Below are 17,537 nucleotides of genomic sequence, written 5' to 3'. Positions count from 1 at the left end.
CGGTAACTTATGTAGCCTGGACAATGTTGATTGAGTGACTAGGAGACATTATGAAGCCTACATTCATTTTGAGACAATAAATTAAATTTTAATATCTATCATATTAGTAGTTTTTACGTAAAATCTTAAACAAACAAGCAAACAAAACCTATTTTTAGTATTCGTATCAAGTAAACTTTAATTGATGAATGATATTTATATCATTTTAATTTGTTTTTGTTGTTTTTTCATCAATATCAACACATTAATAATTAGACGAAGACGAAACATCATACACCTTCCGTGTTTTCAAAATGGAACCATATAATTTTTCGACATTTTCTTCATGTACATACTAGTTAAATACAAAAAATCGTTCATTTCATAAAATTTGTTTTGCTAAGCTTATTATTCTAATAATGATTATGCTGGGCTATATTTGATACCGACATCAGTTTATACAAAACCTTAAATATTTCAAAACCGATAAATTACGACGATTAATAATTATGTCTAGTCTACGTAATAATCTTTTACGCGACGATCGCAGGCGCAGGCTCACCTACCTGGGAAGGCGGCGCGGCGCGGCGACGACGGCGCCTGCGTCCCTTTCGCTCAAGGCTACACATGCACACGCAATTATAACCCTTACCGCAACCCCGGACGGACTACACGTCGCGGAATTTCGTTTGCGCTGTGTACAACTTTTTTTTGAACCGTGCCGGACAATCGAGTCTTGAACCAAAGAAATAGCAGTTTCATTCGCATTTCAATTAAAAATGTACCCGCTCTCTTTAAAATATTGAAATGATTCGCTTAATTCTTATTTTAAATACATAACACAGATAAATAATTAGTACATTATAATAGTTGAAAAAAATCGCAATGCAACAATAACGTAAAATCGAAACATAAACAAACCAATGCTGTCACTGTCATAGCCCTCGTGCGAGGGCTAGGATATTTTCGTTTGTTTTTTTAATATATTTTATAAATGACTTACCCTTGACTAGAGTGCAGACTTATTTTCTTTCATCCAGAAATTTGAGAGCACGACACTGATTTGCTCGGAGAATACGTGAGAGACGATTATTTAGCGTCGAATACTGGGTGGAATATAACGGGCTAGGCGTCGGCGCAGGTGACAGCGCGACGCAAGCGCCGCGGCGCGCGACGGCGACCCTGCGTAACTTGACCCCTCCGCCGTCCCCCTCTTCACCACCGCACCCCGCACCCCCACATCCTTATGCCTTGATCCAGAGTGCACGGCCGCGACGTCTTCATTTATGTTAGTCATTCTTAAACGTAGGTACATTTGTATTGTGATGTTATGTCAATTCTAGATATTTCAAAATTTATTTACGTTAATTAATGTTTTTACTTTGTAGATAAAAACACAAGAAATACAACAAATACTAATAGAAATCTTAATGATTTTTAGATGAGATTGATGTCTTTAAAATAAGTATTCACTATAAGATTAAATTTTAGTATTTCGTATTTCATATTTTTAAGTAATTATTGAGATAACTGGAAGCTTAAGGGCATCTTCCACCTAGAGCCAATTTAGACCTGGTGGGCCTTTTCGAGGTCTCGAGTTCTGATAATCAAATTCTAAACAAGGCTAAGATGCAACTTTTAGTTGACTAGACGCATCATAGACACAAATATAAAACGGATTATTTATAAATTTTATACTAATATTTAAAGGTATAACAATAAAATTACCTTCACTGCTATCTTTATAATATTATATTCAGACAATATCTACCAACTGCTGAGACCTTCCAGAAAATATGTTAAGGAGACATTTTAGAAAATGGGAGCCTGGCCTGACACTTTGTGTGGTCATAATTTAATGTACATTATTAAAATTATTTGTAACAGTCTGGCCTTCTCTCCCTTTTTAAGGAGATTCGGAGCTGACCTTTAATTATTATTATTTCGGTTAAGTTTTTTTACAAACGCTTTGTTTAAATTTTTCATGTGTTAAAGGCAATCCAACGTGGATAATAATAATAACAAATTTTATGACTTAAAACAAATATATTTTAAATGTAACAAAAGAAATCTTATATATCTATTACAAAACATGTTTGTCTTTACTAAAAATATTATTATTAATAACAAAGTACACTTCACAAATACTAATTGGTATTAATTACCCTTTACGGGTTGTTAATATAACCCTTTATATTGCGTAAATTAAAATTTACGTTCTTTTTTGCTGATTAATATTTTAAAGTCTTTGTGTATGTAGGTTGAAATTAATATGGTAGAACTTAACATAGACAGATGCACATAATAATTATTAAATTATTTATAGTAATATTATTCTTAAAAATACATCAAATCCTAAAATCATGGGGCCTCAATTAGTTTTTCCGCCCCGGGCCTCTGATAGGTTTAGTTCGCCACTGCATGAAGATGCCCGGATTATTATGCTCAGTAAGCATATATGCCGGAATGATACTCCACATCTTGACTGTTCGCGTTAGAAATGAGGAATATTTGTATAATACATAAAAAACAGTATGATACTACATATGGCTATTTATATAGTCTGCTGGAGAAAAATTATTCAGTATATACGTACCGTTTGAAGATTATTTCAGATAATGTAAAATAAGTTTTTTTTTTCCTCAATCTGTAAAAAAGTATAACTTTGCTTCAGAACTACTTCATTTTGCAACGCACTCAAAATCGACACATCTACTCAAATTATTTTCACTATAAAAAAGAACAAACGAAACAACAAACTTATTTATAACATTTGAATAATAATATGAAATCACGAGCAAATTAGAATGTTTCGAAACACAAAGTTAACGTACGTAGTTAATATATATGCCTTAGAGGGGCGATAAATTCCAAGTGTTATATGAATCAACCAAAACCAACGAATCACGCTGTACGTTAACAACAATATGGCAAGTACGTTTAACGTAACAGGAGATAAGCGTATAGTTAAACATTAACGTTAAGCAAATTAAGTAGCTATTTACTTACTTACAAGTCATTCAATAATTGAATGTAATCTTGTTGCACTTAGCTATCTAATTAGGATGGCGAGTAACAGACTACTAATTCTCATTTTATTTGTATTATATATAATGACCAACGTTATTCAGTATCATTATGTGCATAATACGCTTTTACAATACGTTTCACGATAAATCATAAACAAATTATATTCCTTACTGTTAATAAGATTTAACATATAATTACATGGGTAGGTAAATTATGGTTGGTAATTTGTAATACCTAAATTTCAGAAGTACCTACCCGCTCTTCTGTATTACATTGTACATCATGAAATCTGTAAGGAATATATCTAAAGTAGACAGACTTAACAATAATAATATACACCCTACACACACTCACACAGGCAAAAAGGAATATAAAAAGAAGTTATAAAACTCTGACTGCTATCCTACTTTGTAAACAGAACAAAGTTATGTTAACATTTGTTTGAATGGAAGAAATATTGCATAATATTAAGTTCTCCTTATGCCTGTATTTACTCAATTTCATGCATACAATACAATAACGTATTCGTAGACGACAAAACATCTAATAATACCTAACTGACCTTAACATGTCACCAGTAGAAATAAAAGCAAGATGTTGTTTGGCATAACTTATGAATTTCATAAATTGATGTATTTACTTTGATTTAAACTTGTCATTTTCAATCTATCAAATTTAAATATTGCTTATTTTTATTTTTGATGTTAATGAAATGTTTCAATCGAATATGAGCCTAGATAGCTCATTGAATAATAAACGCGTTTCTAAACCGGCAAATGTATAATATTTTTTTGGGTCTTACAAAACTATAAAACTAAAAAAAATTACTATGCGTGTCCGTGCAGATTCGGCCACGTGTATACCCAAAATGTCTGAGTAAAGCAGCGTTGTGGATCAAGCTCCAAGCCTTACAGTCAGAAGAGGCCTTTAATTAGCTGAGGGACAATTTCGTGTTACTTTAGCATTGAAAACTAACTGACAGAGCATCGGATTTAAAAGGAGACTCATGGTGATCGCGTCCTTAAACTTTTTAATTATAAACGTAGCAAACAGGGTTCTGATCTTGAAATGATTAGCTTAGTTCGCAAAATATAATACGGTCAGGATTTTTTAAAAACTCGATGACAGATACAATGACATCTTCAGTTATATGTCGATCTGCGATCAGCAAGGGTGCTTTATTTTTTTATTTTTTGGTATCTCCACAGACGTTGTCCGTGCCTTAGGTATATCATATCTATAATTTAGATTTACGTTATTTTAATGTACATGGATGTTTTTATTATTAGACAGTATCACAATATAAATTTTAGTTTATTTAAGTTTTTCTTTTCTTTTTTAATTTATTCAGTTAGCTAAATCTTTCACATGCCTTTTAAGATAATTCTTAAAATAAGTTCTGATTTTATTTCGACAAGAGTCTTCGACATAATTAAGGAAAGAAATGGTAGGTGACGTTATGACAAATAATTACTTTTGATCGATATATCTGGATTATTATTACGGTTACTATATTAATCATCCCCAGTTGAATATATTTTTTTATAAAATTGGGAGGTTGATAGGCGAATAGGCAACCTGACGGTAAATGGTCACCATCGTCCATAGATATTGGTGCTGTAAGAAATATTAACTATCGTTACATCGTCAATACTTTGAGTTTGTAATGTAACCCAACCTTGAAAACTAAGATGTAATGTTCCTAGTGTCTGTTGTTACACTGGCTTATCACTCTCCTATTTTATCGGCTCGGTGGAGTTGTGGTGGGTGGTACCAACCCAGACGCCACGCTGCCCTACACAACCTAAATTTTTTGATAACGAGGTGTCTATAATCTTTAAAAAACGTTTTTATATGAACGTCCTTCGAAATAAGCCTATATAAGAGAGTTCTGGTTTTCTTTTAAAAAGTAAAATTGTATCTTATCTTTTCTCATATAATGTAAAATACAAATATTTTTCAAAATGACCTCGAACTTGGGTTAAAAGTGGAATAAAAATAATACAGTTCTAGCGTTGCGCAAGTCATTTGTATCAGATTATTCTAGTTTTACAAGACATGTTATCATATTTCATCATTTCACGTCGTTACAGACATAAAAGGCGTTAGCGTCATCTATATGCGTTCATATATACTGAGTGAATAAATAGTCAGGAATGATGCTGACATTTCCTGAAATATTTCTTAATTAAAAATATGTTTTTATAAAAAAAAATGTTTTTAAGGATAGAATAACTAATTACTTTTCTTAATTTAAGCAACTTCAGTTTTAGACCCATTTTACTAAAATAGATATACTATTTTTTTATATTATATGATTTTTTTTCACTTTTGTAAAGTATACTTATTAAATACGAAAAATATATGATAAAAAAGCGTAAAAGAACTCAATTTTTTTTATATATAAAAATTTTTTGGTCCTTTCCATAATTTGTACTCCACTCTGTACAGCAATTAACAAAAACATTAAAGACCAGTCGGAATCGTAAAAATATTAATAAAAAATTAACGTACGTTAATAATACAAAATCAAAATAAATATTATTGATTATGAATGTAGATTATACCGAGAACTACCGGCAAAAAATGCTGTAGTTACTATTTTTTTTTAATTAAATTACATTTAATAATAATAATAATGTCCTCCAAACCGATTTCGGCCACGGCGACCAATCTCATGGGAGATTAGCCAACTACGCAGGAGATATTAAAGAGAATACGACACGACCGGAAACAGTTCAGGCGGAGGACCAACGACTTTACGTGCTTTCCGAGGCACGAGAGTGTACACACTCCCAACTTCCAGACTCCGGCTTGCTACTGGGAATTGAACCCAGGAGCCTCGGGTCTGCGGCCTTATATCAAGCAACTAGACCAACGAGAATCTCTTAGACTTAAGAATACAATAAATTGTGTTAATATTCTTATATCTTAAATATATTTATGACCGTGACTTATATAATATAATAATGAAGCTGTAAAGAAAAGGATCAAATCAGCTACTGAAGCCAGGTGGACCGATGAATTGAAGAAGGTGGAACCGGATGTGGAAGGCTGATGAACCGATAGCTTTGCTTGGTGTGGATTACGATTGACTGATGACAATGATGATGACGCAGAATGAATCATATGCCTCCAGCCCCTGTTTCGAATTCTGGCACAATTTTCCACTATATACCCTAAACAACTGTAGTATTTTTTACATATATAGATATAAATACCTACCCCTATACTTACCTTCAAAGGAAAAACACTTGAACCGTAATATTATTTGCTTATACTCGTGCGAAGCTCTACAGTTTCTATCAATTAATTACAAAGTACGAAAATAACTTATTTAAAACAAGCCTTTATTTAACCCTATATTAATACGAATAAGTTTATTAATAGATTTATTGTTACAAGTACCGTAACGTTATGAAAAGTCTCAGCTCTATGGGTACCTACTATGTAACTTGGTTTCAAAATCAGATAATCAACAATTGAATAAAAGCTTGGAAAAAATAAATTATTACAAATCTGTTAACTAGAGCTTCATTTTGTCCAGATACATAAGATTGTATTTAAAATAAAATTCCTCATCTAAATACATTACGTATACATTTATTAAAGAAAGAAGTAACAAAGTCTTCTATTGTGTTGCAATATAAAAAATGAGGGTGATGCAATTTTAACAGGCCCGAACGGTAAGGTTTTCAACTTTTAAACAATATAATTCGAAGACTATTCCAAGTTTTAATGTTGTGTAACGTTTTGTAGAACGGTAAGAAGCCAATTGACTAGGTAGAATAGAATAGAATAGAATATGCTTTATTGTACACCAAAAGAGTTACAGAACCATTTTAAACACAAACACAAAAAAACGAAAACTATTTTGTACAAAAGGCGGTCTTATCGCTAAAAGATCTCTTCCAGACAACCTTTGGGTGAAGGACATGAAATAAATAAATAAAGTGGTAAGGAGGTGTACTAATCAGATAAAACAGCAATACTTGATATTGTTGTGTTCCGGTTTGAAGGGTGAGTGAGCCAGTGTAATTACAGGCACAAGGGACATAAAATCTTAGTTCCCAAGGTTGGTGGCGCATTGGATATGTAAGCGATGGTTGACATTTCTTACAATGCCAATGTCTAAGAGCGTTGGTGACCACTTACCATCAGGTGGCCCATATGCTCGTCCGCCTTCCTATTCTATAAAAAAAAAAAAAATTTTTATTTTTTAAATAAATAAACAAATATATATATACAATATACATATATATAAATACAATATATATATATAAATATATATATATTATAGATAAATATACATACATAAACATACATATGTAATATATAAAAAATATGTAATTATGATAATTATAAAAATAAATAGCAATAAAGTGCGGCAGGTAATAAAACAACACTCCCTGATAATTGTAAAGATAAATAATACGCCTTAATAGTTTGAGATCGTCTTAAGTGTACCACTCGTATAGAATTCCATGGGCGAACTGCTTGGACAGAGAAGGAATTGGTATAAAAAGCAGAAAAGTGAGAAGGAATTTTAAGAAATAGATTATCGAGTCCTTAAGGAATGAAATAATATGAAACGTTCATAAAATGATTGCTCGAAGTTTAAATATTAGTTTTTTTTTTTTTTTGCATTGATGAAAATATAAATATTCTGCCATATTAAATAATAAAAAATAATATTTGAATATGTTTCCAGAAGTTTGATAAGTCAACTGTTGGGTTAAGTAATAGATTTGACAACTCATTACCGTCTCACGGTTATTGGTAGTCAAAGTTTATATTTAAGTTAATTCCCTTCGAGCGCTAAATGAGATAAGTCGTGTCAGACGAAATATAATGTTGAAGAAATAAAAATATTTTTAAACCAATAAGGTACGTAATAATAATTAATAATCCTCTTAATATCAATTATATTCTTATTAAAAGAGTTAGTTGTTATATTCCTGCCAGTGACAGTCTACAAATGTCCCACGACTGGACTAACGATGAGCCCAACTGTCCTCTTGAAAGGATGGTTCGGGATATACCTCGACGCTCCAATGCCTGTTTGTGGATACACATAGTGTATACACATCCGACACGTGCATGTTTCTTCGATATGTTTCCCCTAACCAAAATATAAAATAAATAAAGCAAATGAAAACTTAGTGGTTACTGTCGGATAGGACCGGCAATATTTTGTTAACATTCTAAGATATAAGCAAGTGAAATTATTTATTCGTTAATTTTTAAATATTAAAATTTGCGTGTGATATGTAACTTTTAATAGTTTTGACCAGCAATTTGGCTTGCATTTCCCTCAAAATATTAACCCATGCTGATTATATGTCGATGTGATCGATGTGTGTGAGATTACGTGTCGGTAGATGGCCAGGGCTTCCCAGCAGCACCATAGCGTTAGTGTATATGAAATGTGTATCATTTTGCTGTACGTGACCTTTCACGTACGACTCTTTTTATAATACATGCATGCATACTGAAGTTCTACTTCATTTAAATTTTTATTTATAGATGTTTTCGTTTATGTATAGTTCATATATATGTGTGCATTTGTATATGTTTGTGTAATGTTTATGTTGTATATGTTCCTTGGATATAAAGTTTTTAATAATATTTTATGTAATTAAAATTTCTAAAATATACAATTGTGTGAAGATATTTTATGCAATGACAAATAACAAATAATATTTTTTTCATTTTACAAACTGCTTTTGCGAAATTAAAAATCATAAATATAATTATATATATTATATTAAAAATAATAAATTACTGTTTATAATTTTATGTATACATATACCTATTCTGTACATAATTCATTTATCAAACAGACATTTTAATAATAATATTGTTGATTATGATAAAACTTTAACATTAATCACGTTTGAAAAAAAAGTTAGTCAAATGATATTTTATAAATGTAGATAGGTAAGTGTATATATATTCGCAGAAGGAGATGCCACAGGAGATGCTTATCACCGGTATTGTTGTAATAGTTTCTGATTTTTTTTGTGATTTGATTATCATTTATGGTCAATATTTTTCAACATTAGCGAGTCATGTTAAGCAATTTACTACTACTACTTCCGCTGCTTAATGAGTTGTGCTTGGTTGCGTCGTGCGAATAAAGCCGCAGATCTCCCTGGGTTCAACCCTCTGGTCGGACCAATAAATTAGATTTTTTTGATAAGAAATTCTGCCATGCCTCGGAATACCTAAATCCGTCCTGCGCCTTTTTTTTGTAGATTAAGTGATATATGTTGTATTGCTAAGCGCACTATGTGACTCGCCGGATCATTTATTTTGACATAGTTCTCAATTGTTGTTGTATGAGCTTTTGTCGTTGGTTTCGGCGAGCTATATATGCTTATTTTATTTATGATAAACATAAAATAATAATATATTCTCAATTGCTATCATTGTAGCAGGCCAAAAAATTGAGAGGGTGCGCAAGTACAAATATCTGGGGACATGGCTTAATGACACCTGGAGCTGTGAACAGGAGGTAAAGACTCGCATCTAAATAGCTCGAAGTGCCTTCTGCACGTTGAAAAAAGTACTCTGCAATCGCAGATTTAAGATCCCTGTGCGCATACGACTCCTACTTTGTTACATCTGGCCTATACTTCTTTACGGATGCGAGGCGTGGACAATTAAAGAAGACCTCAAAAAATGTATAGAAGCTTTCGAGATGTGGGCTTATAGACGTATGTTGGCCATTAGTTGGACTCAAAAGGTCTCGAACGTGGAAGTTCTGCGACGCGTCACAAAAAACGGCAACTTTTGGAGACTGTCAAGAAGAGAAAAGTTGCATATCTCGGACACGTGCTTAGGCATGAAAGATATGAACTTTTGCAACTGATTATGATGGGAAAAGTTGCCGGAATGAGAGCTGTTGGGCGCAGAAAAAAGTCTTGGCTGTGCAACATCCGTGAATGGACGGGAATCACGAGTGCTGCCGAACTCTTTCGCCTCGCGAAGAACAAGAAGGAGTATTTAAAGCTGACTGCCAACCTTCGCTAGTCGGAGTGGCACTCGAAGAAGAGAAGAAGAAGATTCTCAATTATTTCACGAATACTAGATATTTTACCTTGAAAAATATGTATACTGTCTTTAATGTTATTTTATATGATACTCGTAGTGTTGCTCATTTATTTATTGCTGATGCGATGGCCATGAAAAAATAATTTTATTTATTTCAGTAACAATCAATGATGACAATGACAGATGATGGAGCGAGCACCTCTGGCACATCACTAAAACGACGGAAGTGCAGCAATAAAGACGGGCATAATTCTTCGTCGTCTAGCTTGAGTGATGACGACAATCCAAGGAAAATACGTAAGATCACATACTATGTAAGGCAAAAGCATTAATATTAATGAAGCAATTTTTGAATAAATACTCAACAATCTTTATAGTACGAGATACGTTATTAGAACTATATACATCTGATATTGGATGATGACATAGCTTATATATTAGATAATATGTACATTAATAAATCGCCAATGTGTTGTCTAGCTAAACCAGGGGCTAAAACTGTTCATCAAAAAAAATTGAATTAAAGTTAATATTAATTAACAGTTCTAAGTTCTGAATTTGTAAACTGTCTTTCCTGAATTCCTCATATGATTAAATTATTTTCTCTTTCTTGTCGCTGTTGATGTTGTTGTTACGTATATAAAAACTTCGTAGCAAAAAGATTCTTCAGCTTACAGATGGGCACAGATGTTCGACTTTAAATACTAGTTTTTATGATCGAGTTTTTATTTTCTTAACAATATTGTTCTTAGGATGGGAAATATCAGCTAACTGTTTCAATTTTACTTTGTTCTGTTCTCTAGATAAGTTATTTGTCGTAGCCTTAATTAGTCTGATTTCTACTTTTATGGATTTTGAGATATTTTTTTCAAATTTTTCTATTTGTGATTTAGCCATATCTGTTAAAATGGTCTTAAAGCTGTCTTAGAATATTTCAAAGATCGTTGTCCGGATGCTTTATCTTATAGCGAAAGGTAATTTTGTCCTGCGATTCGGAATCCGTAAAATTTTCGCTAAGCTATCTTATGTCCGGTTACGATTGTCCAGTACTGCGTAGGTTTGCTATTTCCATCGAATTTCCATGGCCTTCGTGAGATGTAATAGATGACGTAGGTGAAGATCGGACAATACTTATTATTATTATTATAGGCCTTTACATTTTGAATATATAAGTATCAAGCGCGGTGGCTTGTTGTTTGGTAATTTATGCGTAAGTATAAAGCAAATTTTCATACCTTGGTTCGTCAGGGATGAAAACGCAGTTAATGTCAGAAGTAACACTTCTTTCTTTTCCAAAATATACAGCACAAAAAGCAGTCGTTGGATTATGGAACTTATAAAGAGGACTAACTTTTTTTTAGGGAATAGATAGGTAGACGAGCATATGGGCCACCTGATGGTAAGTGGTCGCCTATATATTACACAAAACTTTACGGCTAACCTTTACGTCAATCTTTGATGAGAAGCGTGTTATAAGAATTGACGCAGAAATGAAAATGTCATTAATACGAAAAAGTCTGGAAAATTACAGATGAGTTATATAATAGGAAATAATAATCATATTTATTTAATTATTTTTTATCTATTGATATTTATTCTCTTCAGGATTGGGAGGTATGGAGATGCAATAGCAAAATAATGATGGAACTTTGAAACCAGTTGTATATTATTTTAGCTAAAATTTACAGTTTTACAAACTGGTTATCCTCGATATTGTGTGCACATTTAAAAAGATCAGAGTTTATCTTTTAGGAATGCATTTGAAGGTCTACGCCGATCGTTCTCTGCTCTCCTTACAAAACTAGCCATACGAGAGTTCTGCCTGAGGAAAAGTGGCTGCAAATATGCATGTTTCGACCGCAGTAATTTGTTCCGAAACAATCAAGCTAAACAATTTAATCAAAACATTAAATTTGTTGTCGACAGAAAATACCCTCGACTATGAAAACTACTGGAAAAAGTTTCGTGGTAAATTTCATAGGAGCACTAACGTTAATACCTCAACACAGGAAACAGTGGCTGAAACTACGCTTCAAGGTGAAATGCACGATATAAGTGGTAATAAAAAATGGCATCAAGTTAAACAGGAAGAAAAACATGATTCGGATAGTATTCCTGCTGTAAGATATAACATTGGTGATTTGATTAAAATTTCCATTTTTTTTTTTAATTATCAGGACAAAATGCTTTTGTCGAAGTTTGTAGGTCCATACAGAGTCACTGAGATTTTAGAGAACGACCGCTATAGGATAACCGATATTCCTGGTTTTAATAAAAAACATAAATCATACACAAACGTAATCGCAGGCAATAGAATTCGTCCTTGGATACATGTGAAATCTAGTAGTAATAATGATTAAATTTATTTTACTTATATTTTTTAAAGATAAATTCGTTTTCTTAATGACATCAGTCACAGTCGTTTTTTTAATGACATTACCTACACATTTAAAAATTATCTACGAATATGTAGTAACCACGATTTTGTATAGTTAATTAATTTCTTAATTTGCTAGCTATATTAATAGGATTAGATTTGTGTTCACGTTACATTTTTGATTCGCCTAATAAGTTTATTAGGAATTAACAAGTACAATTTATATCATATATTGTAGAGTTATTCTTTAATAAAAAGCTCGAAAGCACCGCGATTACAATCGTTAAAGGTCGGAATGTTATATTGATTATAATATTTAAAGGATAATCTCACGAAACTAATTAGTCATCGTTGTCCATTTGTCCGTTTTTATAAGATTCATTATTTAATAATTTATTATTATTTAATTTATTTTATAATTTATTATTATTTATTTGGAATGTAAGCACAAAAGCGGTTTTGGCAACTTATTATCGTACCGATAATAATCAGCAGTAGTTCAAGCACTTAGTAAATAAAGTTGTGATATTCTGGTACGAAATATATTTTTGAAGAACAGAGAAATTGTGCATTTTTTTTATTATATAAACAACAGTAAAAAAAACAACGAATAATGTAACCGATACTAATGTATTTTTATAGAAATCACCTTATATTGGAAACTTCAGTGGATTTCTCGTTTATCGTCCCTAACAAGACCATTCGCCTTAGTATTGGTAAAATGCTAGGTATCGTTTGACATTGTATCCGAAAATATCAGACAGGCGTCATCAACATTTATTTATTTTTTTATTTATTTTATAATAATAAATTTGTTAAAATTGATTTGAAAGAAAATATGAGCATCTCACTTCGAAGTTAACTCGTTGTATGACTCCATGAGTCTATTAACTGCATGCCTTCCAACGTTAGTTCTGTGAAAGAATCTGCAAGGAAGTCAAGGTATGGATCGAAGTGTCTAGTGCTAGTATATTAATATAATTTTCTTTGAGAATAAGTTTACTACTGACTTTCTTGCAGAGATTGCGATAGACTGTATTCGTAGTTAATTGGATATTGTTGGATTTCATCGAGTAGAACAACAAAGGGGCGTTCACAAAGCAGCGAGTCCTTAAAATTGAAATAAAAACAGGAAGCCCTTTGAATGTTGCTAGTATTTGTAAATCATCTTTACAATAAACTTGAATAAATAACAAAATGAATATTTCGATTTATTAAAAATATAATAAATCTGCCTTCAATATATACTATATATGTATTATATATAATAAAAATTAAAATTAGTGTACAAATCGTAACCGCGTGGAATGGTGGCATGAATATTCGCAGTATTTCCTCTTTAAAGCGCAATTTCGATTATCTAAGCGAAAAATTAACTAGTTAGTCGGTTAGTTGATAATAAGTTATTATTAAAAAAGAAAAAAAAAAAGAAATTTACGTTTTAGTTTTAAAAGGACCAATTTCCGGTGAATTTATTGTTAGCAGTCACAATTAATAAAGCATATTTAAGTATGTCGGAATATATTTAAGGGTTATGATGTTTTTCTCATGGCCATTTGTGTGTTGCCCTATCTAGATCCGGATGCAGCGAAAACTAATAAATACTAATATCAAACGAAAATAAAACTAAAAATGTTGTATATACTAAAATATTATAAGTGAGTTCCTAGTGATTTCTTTAAGTTACCTATACCCGGGTACCGCTAGTATACCTCAGGCAAAGCTAGTAGACAAATATGGTAAGTATGTGTTGGCTACTTGTATTTATGTTATGGTTGTAACAATTTCCTGTGATAGTTACCTTAAGACGTCATAACAATTGCTTAGCTACTGTGCCTCGAGTACTATCCCTGGAAGTCTTGATTTCTGTCAAAAGTACGGACTCGATTATTATTGTTAAATATTTACTAGATGGGTGTTCGGATGGGTTACTTCTGTAATAAGTTAAAGCATCAACAGTATCACATAAAAAAATAGCAGCAATTACATTATTTATGCAGAACAAAGACCATTAGACCAATTTGCATATCCATAGTAAATAACTATAGGGACCACAGGAACTGAACATGTCTTCAGTATAAAAGTAAGTATTATGTTTTATAACAGACTTTTTTATGATTTCCGCTTTATAAATATTAGTTTTTCAAGATCCATTGACATTAGTGAATAAGACACATACAGGTCTTCTTACGATGTTTTCCTTCACTGTCAAGCACGAAATAAATTATAAACTTATTATTTATATTATTAAGCACATGAAAATTCAGTGGTGCTTGCACGGTTTGAAACCACGATCATCGGCTTAGATTCTCGCGTTCTAACCACTGGGCCCTTTCGGCTTTTATATTAAATTAAATAATACCTACCTAAGAAATTTTATTACAAATGGTATGCTTTATTTTGTTTCGGAATTGTTACAAATTAAATTAAACAACTGTAAACGGATTGATAGCGTATATTTTAACAATTTTTTTATCATTTCAGTTTCCGTGGCCACAAGCAGTTCTTTAATTCAAATTATTAAGGTGTTCATTAAAACCTTTGAAATTAAAAAAAGTTAAAAATAAAAAGTTACATCAGGTGGGCACCATACTAGGAATGGTTCACAGTACCCTGGGAACCCTCCCTAGAGAATGGAGGCCCGCTTAGGCGGGCCGGCCGTCAGAGCGTCACGGTAGCATGCGAAAACGATCCCGTGGTGCTCCTCGTCCAGCGTTCCGATGTTTGGAGCGCACTTGGCGCGTTGGACACCGGCGAGCCCCACATACCCCCCACTATTCCCGTGGGGGAAACGGGTAATGCATTTTTCCAGCGTTAAAAAAAAAGGTGGGCCAACCAGCGTCAGAGTGTCACGGTAGCTTGCGCAAGCGATCCCGTGGCGCTCCTCGTTCAGACGGAAAGGGTACCGCTGGTTTTATTGGGTATTCAGACGCTCGGGGCGTACTCGACGCCTTGGACGCCGGCGAGCCCCACATACCCCCCACCCCCCACCGTTTCCGAGGAGGAAACGCGTAATGCGTTTTTCTAGCGTTAAAAAAAGGAGAAATTGCGCCAACCACACTGGAACTGGACTGGAATAAAAATACTTAACTAATATTTATGCTTTTTCATATATTGTATGTTGTGTATCTTATATTCATTATATATGTTTCAATTACTTAAATAATAGAAATCCTAAATTACAATTGGTAGCTATTTATAACTGTCTACTGATATTTCTCTTTTTTTTAAGTTAAATAAACATCAGAGACCAAGTTTAATTTTTTAACAACATATGAGAACATCAGTGCCAAAATTGTTCTATTCATATAAAAATACCACTATATTTTCTGTTAAAAATGACAGAGGAAGTACATTAATATTACGTGATATATCTACTTATCCTTATTTGGTTGCTTGTGTGCAAAACCATATTTGTATTTATAAAAAGCCTCATACAATGTCCCGCTACGTACCTAAGTGTCCTAATCAATTATAGGTATTTTCAATCAGTTCAAGCGTTAATATGAATAAGCACAAAATATATCGAAATATTTTGATACCATTTTGTGGTTCTTAGAATGAAAACACAGAAAATCGTTAAAAATTTGGTATCTCGTAGCCCTGGAAAGAAAGCACCAAAAGTGTGGTCGTTCAACAAAAAAAATCTTTTAATCGAATTTTCAATTGGAGTATGTTAATCAAAGGGGTGTTAATCCAAGTGTAGATCCCTTTGAGCGTTAGCCGCCATTTTTAAAAATGTGTTTATGCATATATTTATTGATGTTTTGAAACGATAAGCATTAATTCCAACTTAACTTATGAAAAAGTAATTAATATTTAGGCAATGCCTTATGATGGATTACGCAGTACAGATTTGTTTTTTATTACCAGTAATTTTCAAAGAGGGTTTTTTTATGTAAAATAAGCTTAAGCGACGCATGATTTTTATTATTTAGCATCTAGTCCAGTCAGTATGGAAGCTTACCTTGCAAAACTTGGTGTAGTTACAATTTTGAAATATGTCGGTTAGAATTGTACTCTGAAGAAAAATCCTTGAGGTGTTGTCGCTCACGCCGCCATCTTGGTTGAAAGGCACCAAAATCTGTTTTTTTTTTCAATACAATACTTCAACGATTGATCCTACGACTACAAACGTTCAATACAAACTTGAAGAGAATAAAATTTCACACATTTATCTTTCAATATTTTAGTCGTATGTAATCATAATTAGATAAAAGGCTTCGTAAGACTTAAGAAGAGGCTTGGGCAAAACGAAGTGGAGGCCTTAAAACTAAGCGAAAAAATCTTTTAGTTAACAGAACTTCAATTATTTATACAAATTAACAACGTGAATTCAAAATGCTTCTGTAATTTTTTAATGTTTTTTTTTCTTAACTCTAAAAATATAATATTATATATTTTATGCCCCTTATGTCCTGCCTTACATCAGACCCTGAATGGGAAAGATTTTCCGTAAACTGCTGCGAGATGTTCATTATTGTGCCAAATTCACTGCTACCGCTAAAGTACCTAGTGAAAAAAATAGCAATGACAACATGGCTGTAAAGCGAATGAATGTATTAATTATGATCAATCATATTAAATAGGGTTCAGCTTATGCTGGTATACATATACCAGCGGTTATCCCGCCCCTGCATAGATATAACCTTTTGTATGGTATACAATTTTTTTCTAAGATAATGCATTATTAGCGTCGTCTTATAAAAAATATTAATTCTTATGAAAGATACCCTATCTTGTAGTTGAGTAGGTTGTTTGAAAATACTCATACGTACATATGTATTTATTTTCGTTTTGTAAATAACTTTGTAAGTTAAAGCTTATAGGTTGGGTAGGTATTATCACCGCATTTCGTTTCGTTGCCGCATTTTTTTTCATGGTTTTGTTAAATTTATACTTAGTCTGTTAGTTTGACAAGTGAAGTAAAGCCTTAAATAAATAGTTTAAAATAGATGAAAACGTTATCTACTGAGACTGATCTCATCATACATAAGTATATTAATTGTAATACACCTTACAAGTTATGTTCGTTCTTTTTTCGAATTCACGGAAAATTTAAAAATTGCTATGGTATCGCCGTAATGTTTTGTAA

This window comes from Nymphalis io, chromosome Z (genome assembly GCF_905147045.1).
Source record: "Nymphalis io chromosome Z, ilAglIoxx1.1, whole genome shotgun sequence".
NCBI lineage: Eukaryota > Metazoa > Arthropoda > Insecta > Lepidoptera > Nymphalidae > Nymphalis > Nymphalis io.
The sequence above is the reverse complement of the archived record's forward strand: the minus strand, read 5'-3'. Positions refer to the sequence as shown.